At 44.0% G+C, this 14,954-nt stretch overlaps 1 long non-coding RNA gene across 1 annotated transcript; it reads right to left on the bottom strand.

Moving 5' to 3' along the window:
• Positions 1-735: 735 nt before the first annotated feature.
• LOC120945289 lies at positions 736-14,491 on the bottom strand. The gene is made up of 4 exons (XR_005750551.1): positions 14,381-14,491; positions 6,664-7,827; positions 4,587-4,986; positions 736-1,265 (listed from the first exon to the last, which is right to left on the bottom strand). It is a non-coding gene; the product is annotated as an uncharacterized LOC120945289 (long non-coding RNA).
• Between the last annotated feature and the right edge of the window lie 463 nt (positions 14,492-14,954).

Here is a 14,954-nt window from a genome sequence, read left to right on the forward strand (position 1 = left end):
TAGTAGATCAGCAGTTTTTGAAATACTCAGACCAGCCCAACAAAATCCATGGCACTTAAATCTCCTTTCTTCCCCATTCTGATGCTCGGTTTGAACTTCTACAAGTCGTTTTTACCACGTCTAGATGCCCAATTGCAGTTGCTGCCATGTGATTGGCTGATTAGCAATTTGCGTTACCAAGCAATTGAACAGGTGTACCTGATAAAGAGGCTGGTGAGTTTTTCTACAGCTACAAGGCAACTCTGTATCCCAACCTACTGAGCACAGATCTCTGCCTCACATACTACATGTCAGGGCTTGTTCACACTGGGTGTGGTGCAGGACTAGTGAAAAATTGTGTGTTTTCCCCCACACCACACAAAAAGGTGCTGCTCTTCGCAACATGTGGCAAATACGTTCACACCTATACCTCAGTACCATGGGTTTTGGTGCGCTGTGATATTAAGAATTTTCTTTCCCTAGGGCAACCCATTGAAAGATGCAATGGGCAGGGACACAAAAAAAGTGTGTGTGTGTGCGCTCAGACCACACCTCCTGGTGTTTCCCCCGAGATTGTGCAGAATTCTAAAGGGTGCTCTGGCTGAAAAAAAGTTGAGAAACGCTGTCTTACTATACATATATTTTTCAAAGTATTATTTACTACAACAAGCATCCTGTAAAAAAAAAAAAAAAATGATGCCTTATACTATATTTTTTTACACGTTTTTCTAAAAAAAAAAAAAAATAATTGTAAGGATTTTTAACTACAAGCCTCCTATATAAAGAGAAGTTATAATATACATTTACATAGTTGTTGTTTTTTTTCTCCCTCAAATCATCAACCACTACAAGCATCCAGTATAAATTCTTCGATTCCAAACCGACCCTGGAATCTCCGGCGCTGTTGCTGGTTAGGAATAGCAGCCCGGCAAATTGGACAAGTTGCACTTTCTTGAAGCCATCGTTGTATGCAGCCGCTGTGAAATTGAGTGCAGGTCAGAATTGTAGTATCTTCTCCATCTTCATATTCTGCAAGACAAATAGGACACACTATCCTCTCCTTGGCATGCTGCTCCATGGCCGATGGTGGTGCTCAGCAGCCTTGTTGAGGTCTCTGGGCGAACGGCTCCTGTTGATGACTGCGTCCTCCTGTCTCCGCCAACGTTTTGCTCTGGACCTCATCCGATGGGCGAATAGAGACTTTTGGCCTTCCTCATACTAGCACCTTTGGCAGGGTCTGCGACGTGAAGGTTGTGGCATCCTGATGGTGTTTAATGCCGGTGTACCTAAAAATAGGAAAAAAATAAAAGATATAATATTAATATAAACAACGATAGTAATAGAAAAAAAATATTAATGAAAATAAGAATCACAGTGCAGAAGTGACTTGAGACAGTGACTTTTTATTTAAAAATGGCCCAAAATACATCCCTGGGAATTACAGACAGTTAACATTATTAGTATGCAAGCTCTTGGAGGGGACCATATACATGATTGTAGTAATAAGAACGGTTTTATTAGCAGTAATCAGCACGGATTCATGAAGAATCGTTCTTGCCAAACCAATCTATTAACCTTCTAGGAGGAGGTGAGTGGCCCATAGACTTGGTGTATCTGGATTTTGAAAAAGCATTCGACATAGTTCCCCATAAATGTTTACTGTACACAGTAAGGTCTGTTGGCATGGACCATAGGGTGAGTACATGGATGGTAAACTGGCTACAAAGTAGGGCTGCACGATTCTGGTCAAAATGAGAATCACGATTCTTTTGCTTAGACAAAAGATCACGATTCTCAAAAATGTAATGCCAAACCCCCCCCCCAAAAAAAATGTATAAATAAACCTGTGATTTATCTGAAAATATGAATATATAAAAAAAGAGACCAGTGATATGTCTATAATGTTAAAGATCATATAACTCCTATGAAAAAAGCAGAATAAAACTTTGATTCTGATTTTTTCATAGGAGTTATATGGTCTTTAACATTATAGACATATCACTGGTCTCTTTTTTTATAGATCAGAAGCAGTACTGCCAGCAACCATTGGGTGGCGCATGGATACACACAGTTGTACAGAACTGTGAGAAGGTTTAATACATCAGAAGCAGTACCGCCGGCAACCACTGGGTGGCGCATGGATACAAACTACTGTTGTGAGAGAAGCTCAGGCATCTACCCAGCGGCGCAGGCTGCTGACGTCGGTTTCGATGTCGGCGGCATTTGCATTCCACACTGGTTACGTGGATGGCGGTGACATGTAGGAGAATCGTCGGTCATTCTGAGGGGAGATCGCGGAGGAGGAGAATCGAAATCGCGATTCTCTTCACGATTAATCGTGCAGGTCTACTACAAAGGAGAGCTCAGAGGGTGGTGATAAATGGGGAATACTTGGAATGTTCAGGGGTGGGTGGTGGGGTCCCCAAGGGTTCAGTGCTGGGGCCAATTCTATTTAATTTGTTCATAAACATCTGAAGGATAAGCAGTGCAATCTCTGTATTTGCGGATGATACTAGGCTAAGCAGGGCAATAACTTCTCCGCAAGATGTGGAAACCTTGAAAAAAGATCTGAACAAATTAATGGGGTGGGCAACTACATGGCAAATGAGGTTTAAATCTAGAAAAATGTAAAATAATGCATTTCGGTAGCAAAAATATTAATGCAATCTATACACTGGGGGGGGAGAACCTCTGGGGGAATCTAGGATGGAAAAGGACCTGGGGGTCCTAGTAGATAATGGGCTCAGCAATGGCATGCAATGCCAAGCTGCTGCTAACAAAGCAAGCAGAATATTGGCATGCATTAAAAAGGGGATCAACTCCAGAGATAAAACAAGAATTCTCCTGCTCTACAAGACTCTGGTCCGGACGCACCTGGAGTATGCTGTCCAGTCCTCAGGAAAGATGTACTAGTACAAAGAAGGGCAACAAAGCACATAAAGCATCTGGAGGATGTTAGTTATGAGGAAAGGTTGCGAGCACTGAACTTGAGAGGGGATATGATTTAAATTTACAAATACCATACTGGTGACCCCACAATAGGGATAAAACTTTTTTGCGAAAGGGAGTTTAACAAGACATGTGGCCACTCATTAGAATGAGAAGAAAAGGAGGTTTAACCTTAAATTACGTAGAGAGTTATTTACTGTAAAAGCAGCAAGGATGTGGAATTACCTTCCACAGGCGGTGGTCTCAGCGGGGAGCATCAATAGTTTAAAAAAAAACTATTAGATAAACACCTAAACAACCGCAACATACAGGGATATACAATGTAATACTGACATATAATCACACACATAGTTTGGACTTGATGGACTTGTGTCTTGTTTCAACCTCACCTACTATTTGTCTAAATCTATTAAGAAAGAAGATAAAATTTTCTTTTATTTTTTTTATTTTTTTTTAGGTACGCTAGTGATAGAAGGAAAAAATACAATGAGATCACAAAAATGAAAACTGGGCACAACACATACATTGAGGGAGACCTGGATGTAGCAAACCATTTAAACAATTACTCCTTTATATTTTTGTTTTTTAACCAGTTCCCGACCCCCGCATGTACATATACGTCCACAATATGGCACGTACAGGCACATGGGCGTACATGTACGTCCTCGCCTATTAGCGGGTGGGGGGTCCGATCGGGACCCCCCCCGCTACATGCGGAGGTCGGGTCCGCTCGGGGAGCGATCCGGGACCACGGTGCGGCTATTTGTTTATAGCCGCTCCGTCGCGATCGCTCCCCGGAGCTGAAGAACGGGGAGAGCCGTGTGTAAACACGGCTTCCCCGTGCTTCACTGTGTCGGCGCATCGATCGCGTCATTCCCTTTATAGGGAAGACACGATCGATGACGTCATTCCTACAGCCACACCCCCCAACAGTTGTAAACACATACTAGGTGCACCCTAACTCCTACAGCGCCACCTGTGGTTAACTCCCAAACTGCAACTGTCATTTTCACAATAAAGAATGCAATTTAAATGCATTTTTTGCTGTGAAAATGACAATGGTCCCAAAAATGTGTCAAAATTGTCCGAAGTGTCCGCCATAATGTCGCAGTCACGAAAAAAATCGCTGATCGCCGCCATTAGTAGTAAAAAAAAAAAATTAATAAAAATGAAATAAAACTATCCCCTATTTTGTAAACGCTATAAATTTTGCGCAAACCAATCGAAAAACGCTTATTGCGATTTTTTTTACTAAAAATAGGTAGAAGAATACGTATCGGACTAAACTGAGGAAAAAAAATGTTTTTATATATGTTTTTGGGGGATATTTATTACAGCAAAAAGTAAAAAATATTGCATTTTTTTCAAAATTGTCGCTCTATTTTTGTTTATAGCGCAAAAAATAAAAACCGCAGAGGTGATCAAATACCACCAAAAGAAAGCTCTATTTGTGGGGAAAAAAGGACGCCAATTTTGTTTGGGAGCCACGTCGCACGACCGCGCAATTGTCTGTTAAAGCGACACAGTCCCGAACTGTAAAAACCCCTTGGGTCTTTAGGCAGCAATATGGTCCGGGGCTTAAGTGGTTAAATCAATCACTACAACTACTACAAAACCACTACAAGCATCCGGTATAAATTCCTCAATGCCAAACTCACCCTGGAATCTCGGGCGCTGTTGCTGGTTAGGAATAGCAGCCCGCAAATTGGACAGGTTGCACTTTCTTGAAGCCATCGTTGGATGCAGCCGCTGTGAAATTGAGTGCAGGTCAGAATTGTAGTATCTTCTCCATCTTCATATCCTGCAAGACAAATGGGACACACTATCCTCTCCTTGGCATAGTGCTCCTTGGCCGATGGTGGTGCTCAGCAGCCTTGTTGAGGTCTCTGGGCGAACGGCTCCTGTTGATGGCTGCGTCCTCCTGTCTCCGCCAACGTTTTGCTCTGGACCTCATCCGATGGGCGAATAGAGACTTTTGGCCTTCCTCATACTAGCACCTTTGGTGGGATCTGCGACGTGAAGGTTGTGGCATCCTGATGGTGTTTAATGCCGGTGTACCTAAAAATAGGAAAAAAATAAAAGATATATTAATATAAACAACGATAGTAATAGAAAAAAATATTAATGAAAATAAGAATCGCAGTGCAGAAGTGACTTGAGACAGTCTTTAGACAGTGACTTTTTATTTAAAAAGGGCCCAAAATACATCCCTGGGAATTAGACAGTTAACATTATTAGTATGCAAGCTCTTGGAGGGGACCATATACATGATTGTAGTAATGAGAACGGTTTTATTAGCAGTAATCAGCACGGATTCATGAAGAATCGTTCTTGCCAAACCAATCTATTAACCTTCTAGGAGGAGGTGAGTTGCCATCTGGGCACCATAAAGGAAGGCCCGTAGACGTGGTGTATCTGGATTTTGCAAAAGCATTTGACACAGTTCCACATAAACATTTACTGTACACAGTAAGGTCTGTTGGCATGGACCATAGGGTGAGTACATGGATGGTAAACTGGCTACAAAGGAGAGCTCAGAGGGTGGTGATAAATGGGGAATACTTGAAATGTTCAGGGTGGGTGGTGGGGTCCCCAAGGGTTTAGTGCTGGGGCCAATTCTATTTAATTTGTTCATAAACATCTGAAGGATAAGCAGTGGAGATGTGGAAACCTTGAAAAAAGATCTGAACAAATTAATGGGGTGGGCAACTACATGGCAAATGAGGTTTAATCTAGAAAAATGTAAAATAATGCATTTGGGTAGCAAAAATATTAATGCAATCTCTACACTAGGGGGAGAACCTCTGGGGGAATCTAGGATGGAAAAGGACCTGGGGGTCCTAGTAGATAATGGGCTCAGCAATGGCATGCAATGCCAAGCTGCTGCTAACAAAGCAAACATAATATTGGCATGCATTAAAAAGGGGATCAACTCCAGAGATAAAACAAGAATTCTCCCACTCTACAAGACTCTGGTCCGGCCGCACCTGGAGTATGCTGTCCAGTTCTGGGCTCCAGTCCTCAGGAAGGATGTACTGGAAATTGAGCGAGTACAAAGAAGGGCAACAAAGCACATAAAGCGTCTGGAGGATGTTAGTTATGAGGAAAGGTTGCGAGCACTGAACTTGAGAGGGGATATGATTTCAATCTACAAATACCATACTGGTGACCCCACAATAGGGATACAACTTTTTTGCGGAAGGGAGTTTAACAAGACATGTGGCCACTCATTAGAATAAGAAGAAAAGGAGGTCTAACCTTAAATTACGTAGAGGGTTATTTACTGTAAAAGCAGTAAGGATGTGGAATTACCTTCCACAGGCGGTGGTCTCAGCGGGGGGCATCAATAGTTTAAAAAAAACTATTGGATAAGCACCTAAACGACCGCAACATACAGGGATATACAATGGAATACTGACATATAATCACACACATAGTTTGGACTTGATGGACTTGTGTCTTTTTTCAACCGTGCCTACTATTTGTCTAAATCTATTAAGAAAGAAGATAAAACTTTTTCTTTTTTTTTTAGGTTAGTTAGTGATGGAAGGAAAAAAAAACAATGAGATCACAAAAATGAAAACTGGGCACAACACATACATTGAGGGAGACCTGGATGTAGCAAACCATTTAAACAATTACTCCTTTATATTTTTGTTTTTTTTAAATCAACCACTACAACTACTACAAAACCACTACAAGCATCCGCTATAAATTCCTCAATGCCAAACTCACTCTGGAATCTCGGGCGCTGTTGCTGCTTAGGAATAGCAGCCCGCAAATTGGACAAGTTGCACTTTCTTGAAGCCATCGTTGGATGCAGCCGCTGTGAAATTGATGAGTGCAGGTCAGTGTCTTCTCCATCTTCATATCCTGCAAGACAAATGGGACACACTATCCTCTCCATGCCATGCTGCTCCATGGCCGATGGTGGTGCTCAGCAGCCTTGTTGAGGTCTCTGGGCGAACGGCTCCTGTTGATGGCTGCGTCCTCCTGTCTCCACCAACATTTTGCTCTGGACCTCATCCGATGGGCGAATAGAGACTTTTGGCCTTCCTCATACTAGCACCTTTGGCGGGATCTGCGACGTGAAGGTCGTGGCATCCTGATGGTGTTTAATGCCGGTGTACCTAAAAATAGGAAAAAAAGAAAAGATATAATATTAATATAAACAACGATAGTAATAGAAATAAATATTAATGAAAATAAGAATCGCAGTGAATATCAGGAGAAAAGCTCTGACGATGCGACTCGGTCAGCTCCCAGTGCAGAAGTGACTTGAGCCTTGGTCTGCAGCCAATCCCCGCTTGTGACATCACACCAGCTGTCACTTTTCAGGCATACATACTTTGATTGACAATATGTCTAATGCAACACTGTACCCACATAAACGTTATATTTTACAGATTTTATATATAATGATCTACGGAGTTATCCACAGCTGCAATACCGCTCATTGCCATAGATGCCTGCCTTAATGAACAGCTCAATACAGTTTATACGCAGCAGTTTGTTTCTGTGACCACCTTGTCTAGTGTAAAGTATAGGAGGCCAAGCCCAGAGGAGAGAGGAATCTGCCTGTTCGAGGTGCCAGAAAAACGGTCCGGTGGGGATGATGGCCACCAGGGAGAGCACAGTCAAGCTGGATGCAGCCGCTGTGAAACTGGTGAGCGCAGGTCAGAATTGGAGTGTCCTCACCATCCTCATATCCTGAAAGACAAATAGGACACATCATCTCCTCCTTGCTGTGCTGCTCCATAGCCGATGGTGGTGCTGGGTGGAGATCAGCAGTCTTGTTGCGGTCTCTTGGCCTTCCTCATGTTAGCGCCTTTGACGGGATCTGGGACGTGAAGGTCGTGGCATCCTTGTGGTGTTGAATGGTAGTGTGCTTGAAAATAGCTAAAACAAATATTTTAAATTAATAATAGTATGATAGTAATAGCAATAAATATTAATAAAAATGATAAGGATCGCAGTGAATATCAGGAGAAAAGCTTTGACTATGCACCTCGGTCAGCTCCCAGTGCAGAAGTGACTTGAGACACAGCCTCAGTCTGAAGCCAATCACAGCTTGTTAAATCAAACCTCACACCAACTTTTCAGGCCTATGCCGTATTTATCGGTGTATAACACGCACAGGCGTATAACACGCACCCTAACTTTAAGAGGGAAGTTTCAGGAAAGAAAACTTTCCACAGCCCCCTGCGTATAACATGCAGGCACAGTTTAACCTCTATTTTCAGGGTGAAAAAGTGTTATATGCCAATAAATACAGCAGGGTTTGACAAATTTGCTTGGAATCTAGGAGCCAGCTAAGAAAGTTAGGAGCCAGAAAACGCACCCCGTCCCGCCAAGCTCGCGTGCAGAAGCGAACACATACCTGAGTAGCGCCCGCATATGTAAACGGTATTCAAACCACACATGTGAGGTATCGCCACGATCATTGGAGCAAGAGCAATAATTCTAAACCTAGACCTCCTCTAACTCAAAACATGCAACCTGTAGAATTTTTTAAACGTTGCCTATTGAGATTATAAAGGGTAAAAGTTTGTCGGCATTCCACGAGCGGACGCAATTTTGAAGCGTGACATGTTGGGTATCAATTTACTCGGTGTAACATTATCTTTCACAATATAAAAAAAAATTGGGATAACTTTACTGTTGTCTTATTTTTTTATTAAAAAAATGTGTATTTTTTCCCCAAAAAAGTGCGCAAATGCGGTGTGACAAAGTATTGCAACGATCGCCATTTTATTCTCTAGGGTGTTAGAATAAAAACATATATAATGTTTGGGGGTTCTAATTAGAGGGAAGGAGATGGCAGTGAAAAAAACACTTTAGGAACTGCTGTTTTACTTGTAATGCCAACGACCACCACCAGATGGCGCCAGGTCACAGAAGGAAGCTTGGGCCTTCACAAGGCTACAAAGTCGCGGCCTCAATTACCGGCCTTCGTGGGCCCGCCGCGATCGCGTGACGGGGGAGGTGGGGCGCATTAAGACATCCTGTGCCTCCGTGCGCCCCCACCTCCCCCGCCGCGCAACGGCCGGTAATTGACCGCAAAGCCGCGGCCTCAATTACCGGCGGGCGCCAGGTCACAATCTGTCGCAATTGCGACCAGGCACCCGGATTTTGTCGAGCCCTGAAATACAGTATATTTTGATTGACAATACGTCTGCCATGCAACACTGTACCCACATAATAAGTGTTATATTTTATAGATTTACATATAATGAAACTGTGCTATGGATACTACCTCTGTATTGCGAGTACACGAGGGCGGCGAGTGAACATGTATTGTCTTGTTATATAAAAAAAAAAAAAAAAGGGGGGGGGGGATAAGGTATTTATAAAAAAAATGATATCCATACACAGAAGTTTTGCCTTGAACTGAATGTTACATGTTATCTGTGTGCTTGAGCCTTTAATTTGTGCAGGAAACATTGGCCCGGATTCAAGAAGCAATTGCGTCTGCGTAACCATAGTTACGCAGCGCAATTGCTTACTTGCCCCGGCGTAACGAGTCCTCCTGATTCAGAGAGCTCGTTACGCCGACTACAGCCTAAGATATGCGTGGCATAAGCCTCCTTATGCCTTCATATCTTAGGCTGCATTCTTGCGTTGGCCGCTAGGGGGCGTTCCCATTGTGGTCCGTGTATAGTATGCAAATTGCATACTAACGCCGATTCACAACGTTACGCGAGCCCTGCGTACGCAATTTACGTTGTTTCCGTACGGCGTGTTTAGCGTAAGGCTGCCCCTTCTAATAGCAGGGGCAGCCAATGCTAAAGTATACCCGTTGTTCCCGCGTCGCGACGTTTGAATTTTACGTAATTTGCGTAAGTGATTTGTGAATGGCGCTGGACGCCATTCAGGTTCACTTTGAAGCAAATGACGTCCTTGCGACGTCATTTGCCGCAATGCACGTCTGGAAAGTTTCCCGACGGAGCATGCGCTCGGCGCGGGAGCGTGCCTAATTTAAATGATTCCCGCCCCCTACGGGATCATTTACATTAGGCGCCCTTACGCAGGGCAAGTTTACACAGCGCACACGCAATTTACGGAGCTACTGCTCCGTGAATCGCGGGTAGCGCAGGAAATTTGCGGGGGCGCAGGGCAAAAACGCTGCCATGCGCCTCCGTAACAAAGGGGCAAATCTACCTGAATCCGGGCCATTAACTACAGCGTAAAGTAGATCCAACTGTTGATTACATGAAATAGAAGGGCTCATCCATGTTACTACAGAAGAGTTTGTAGCAGGATTTATTTTATTTTTATTTTTATTTTTTTCATGATGACAGCTTTTTAATAAATCCAGTAGAACTGCCCCTTGAACTTTTTGTAGAACACCAAAATTATATATATATTTTTCTAGATTAGGCAGGGCTCTATTTATTCATTTATCACTAGCCTATAACACAGTGCCATTTGTTAGGAAGCTTTAACTAACATGGAATCTAATTATTGTAATGTAATTTGTAATGTAATTTTTATTTTATTTTTTAATATGGTTAAAAGCAATTGGTTTACAAACTTTCAGTATCCGGAGAAGAAAGCAGATCCTGAGAAATGTGTAATGTAATTAAGGGGAGATCATTTTCTGCTGAATGAACAGTTCATTGAAATGCCATCACATGAATCTGAATGCATTTATCATAATTTAGCGCACACTCAAACACGTGAAACTTTATCTGGGTAATAGGAAATGTTACGTTTTTATTTAATTGCATTTTTTTCAGTGAAGAACCGAATCATGACATGCGGATTCTACTGAAGTGTATTATTTCCAGCAATACCTACCAGGGCTGATGTAGGTGGGTAAATGTTTAAGTACATAGGACAAGGAGACATCTACCTGTTCTCATACCCACCCAGGCCCGTCACTTACCACTTTGCTGATGTGTCTGTGTTCCTGCGATTGCTTCCTTCCATTTTCTTAAAGCAGGAGTTCACCCAATGAAGTTTTTTTTTCTCTTTTCCCCTTAGATGGATGCTCGTTTTGTCTAGGGGAATTGGCTAGTTGTTTTAAAATATGAGCCGTACTTACCGTTTACGAGATGCATCTTCTCCGTCGCTTCCGGGTATGGGTCTTCGGGAGTGGGCGTTCCTTCTTGATTGACAGTCTTCCGAGAGGCTTCCGACGGTCGCATCCATCGCGTCACTAGTAGCCGAAAGAAGCCGAACGTCGGTGCGGCTCTATACTGCGCCTGCGCACCGACGTTCGGCTTCTTTCGGAAAATCGTGACGCGATGGATGCGACCGTCGGAAGCCTCTCGGAAGACTGTCAATCAAGAAGGAACGCCCAGTCCCGCAGCCCATACCCGGAAGCGGCGGAGAAGATGCATCTCGTAAACGGTAAGTAATGCTCATATTTTAAAACAACTAGCCGATTCCCCTAGACAAAACGAGCATCCATCTAAGGGAAAAAAGTGTCATGTACGGGTGAACCCCCGCTTTAAAGCAGAGTTCCACCCAAAAATGGAACTTCTGCTTTTCGGAACCCTCCCCCTGCCCCTCCGGTTTGGCACCTTTCAGGGGGAAGGGGGGTGCAGATACCTGTATAATACAGGTATTTGCACCCACTTCCAGGAAGAGACTCCCACAGGAGTCACTCCACTTCGCCCCCCCACCTCCCCCGCTGCCTTCTGGGAAACACACTGGTCCCAGGAGACAGCGGGGACCACTGGGAAGGCGTTGCGCTACTCGCGCATGCACAGTAGGGAACCGGGCAGTGAAGCCGCAAGCTTATTCCCTCACGAGGATGGCGGCCGGGGCAGCAGAGAGATAATCGATTTCTCATCTTCTGCTGCCGACATCGCGGGCACGCTGGACAGGAAGTGTCCATTTATTAAAAGTCAGCAGCTGCAGTATTTGTAGCTGCTGGCTTTTAATATTTTTTTTTCGCGGGACCTCCAATTTTATAAAAGACTGGGTCCACTGCCTGCAATTTGCTTGCTGTGACCCCCTAACAGTAGTTCTAAAAGACCCAATCCTATATTTTTGCTGAGCCTGAAACTGATTAGAGGTTCTCCTTACTTGCTAAGCAGAACAATTTGTATTCTGTGTAGCACTATCGCTGTAAGGGTTGTAGATGACAGGGTTCCCCACTGCTACACAGCCAGGCACACAACAGCTTCCGCTTTCATACAAACACATTGAACAGTCCTTAACCACTTCCCGACGGCCGTACGACTATATACGGCCGCAGGGTGGTTCTACATCTCTGGGGCGCCGTGTTTTCACGTCCGCCCCTTTCCGCGTTCCCCGCGCTCCCGAGCGCGCAGCGGGGAACTGCTGTGCTGGCCGTGTCCCAGGGACACAGCCAATCACAGATCGCCGTGAACGGCCAATCGGAGTGGCCGTTTGCTAGGCGATCTGTGCGGCCAATGAGAGATGATCTCATATGTTTACATCATTTCTCATTGCCGGCTCTCACAGACAGCGGTGCTGTCAGGGAAGAGAGGAGTCCGATCTGTGTCTCTTGTACATAGAGACACAGATCGGTCACCCCCCCAGTCACCCCCCCTTCCCCCACAGTTAGAACACTATATAGGGAATACATTTAACCCCTTCCTCACCCCCTAGTGTTAACCCCTTCAATGCCAGTCACATTTATACAGTAATTAGTGCATATTTATAGCACTGATTGCAGTATAAATGTGAATGGTGCCAAAAATGTGTCAAAAGTGTCCGATGTGTCCGCCATAAAGTCGCAGTCGCAATAAAAATCGCAGATCGCCGCCACTACTAGTAAAAAAAAAATAATAATAAAAAATAATAATTCTGTCCCCTATTTTGTAGGCGCTATAACTTTTGCGCAAAGCAGTCGCTTATTGTGATTTTTTTTTTTTTACTAAAAATATGTAGAATATGTATCGGCCTAGACTGAGGATAAAAAAAAAAATGTAAAAAAAAAAATTGAGCTATTTATTATAGCAACAAGTAAAAAATATATATATTTTTTCAAAATTGTCGCTCTATTTTTGTTTATAGCGCAAAAAATAAAAACCGCAGAGGTGATCAAATACCACCAAAAGAAAGCTCTATTTGTGGGGAAAAAAGGACGTAAATTTTGTTTGGGAGCCACGTCGCACGATCGCGCAATTGTCAGTTAAAGCGACGCAGTGCCGAATCGCAAAAAGTCCTCTGGGCAGGAAGGGGGTTTAAGTGCCCAGTAAGGAAGTGGTTAAAGTGATACTAACAGTTCTGTTTGTTGTTTTTGTTAAAAATAACAAACTGGTTATACTTACCTGCTCTGTGTAATTGTTTTGCAGTCTTTGACTGACTTTCTTTGACTGCAGTGGAAGCCAACGGCGCAGCACTGCTGTCTCAGCCAATGAGGAGGGGAGTCTCGGACAGCCAGTGGCAAACAACCACCCCCCCTCCACCAGCAGCAGCCACCCCGCTTGTTTGCCGGCTGGTCTGGCACTTACTCCATTGTAGCGGGTGGCAGGCAGTGTGGTGCAGCAGCTCGGCTCAGAGTCTTCTCCTCCATTTTGCTTTAGGTGACAGAACGCTCAGGAGTGAACAGGGGCCATTGAAATGAATGGGATTTGTCCTGCTGGGCGTTTTTGAAGCTGAGGCTTACAGCAAAAAAATGCCTAGGTGTGAACAGAGCCTCTGGGCCAGATCCACAAAGAAGTTACGCTGGCGTATCTATTGATACGCCGCGTAACTTCTAGGATGCTCCGGCGTATCTTTGTTTTGTATCCACAAAACAAGATACGCCGGAATTGTGCTAAGATCCGACTGGCGTACGTCTTAGTACGCCGTCGGATCTAAGGTGCATATTTACGCTGGCCACTAGGTGGCGCTTCCGTCGATTTCCGCGTCGAGTATGCAAATTAGCTAGATACGCCAATCCACAAACGTACGTCCGCCCGGCGCATTTTTTTACGTCGTTTACGTTAGGCTTTTTTCGGCGTAAAGTTACCCCTGCTATATAAGACGTATCCTATGTTAAGTATGGACGTCGTTCCTGCGTCGAATTTAGAAAATTTTACGTCGTTTGCGTAAATCGTTTGCGAATAGGGCTTTGCGTAAATTACGTTCACGTCGTCTAAGCATTGAGCGGGTGTAATTTAATTTGAAAATTCGACGTGATACTGAGCATGCGCGCGCATGCGCCGTACGAAAAAAGCGTCAGTTACGTGGGGTCAAGCTTATTTTACATAAAACACGCCCCCCTGTTCATCATTTGAATTCCGCGCCCTTACACCGGGAGATTTACGATATGCCGCCGTAACTTTAGAGGCAAGTGCTTTGTGAATACAGCACTTGCCTCTCAAAGTAGCGGCGGCGTAGCGTAAAAACGATACGCTACGCCTGCCTAATAATACGCCGATCTACGTGGATCTGGCCCTAAAAGTCGAATTCCTTGAAATAGCATGCCTAACATTGATGACAATCTTAGAGTGCATATTTTTTGTTATTTATATTTATTTATACTCACCCCTGTGTTCTGCATATCCCATTTTGTAAGTCATTTTAGGAAATGGCAGCAGCTAGTTCTTATGCAGGAGAAAGACTGGTAATGTCAGCAGACCATGTGACTGCCCAGAAAGCTTCCTACTTCCTTCTGGCAATGCCTTCTGGGACATTGCTTTTGTTCTTGTATAGGAGGGGCTGGCACATGCACTAGCATTTCATTCTGCTCAGCTTGCTCCTCCCCCTGTGAGCTCCACATTGCTGTGACTGGGGGAGGGAGAACCTGGGGAGACGCAGATATTCTGTCTCACTATTTTATGATTATAAAAAGAATAAGATTGGGGAGGTGCAAGAAATAAGAAAAAGTCCCAGTATACAGGTCTTTATATATACTGGATATCAGAACAATTTCTTCTCTCTCTCTGTACCCCCTCCCCCAATACACACCTCTCTCCATTTATCTCTATATGCGTTATATTAAAAAGCATACGAAATCCCATGCGTTTAAAGTGATACTTCGTTTTGCACAGTGTGGCTCCTCACATCCTCTTCTCTCTGGGATCCCACGGCAGCTCTCTCGGCTCCTCCCCGCATCAGAT

The sequence above is a fragment of the Rana temporaria genome, chromosome 7, assembly GCF_905171775.1.
Source record: "Rana temporaria chromosome 7, aRanTem1.1, whole genome shotgun sequence".
NCBI classification, from domain to species: Eukaryota; Metazoa; Chordata; class Amphibia; order Anura; family Ranidae; genus Rana; species Rana temporaria.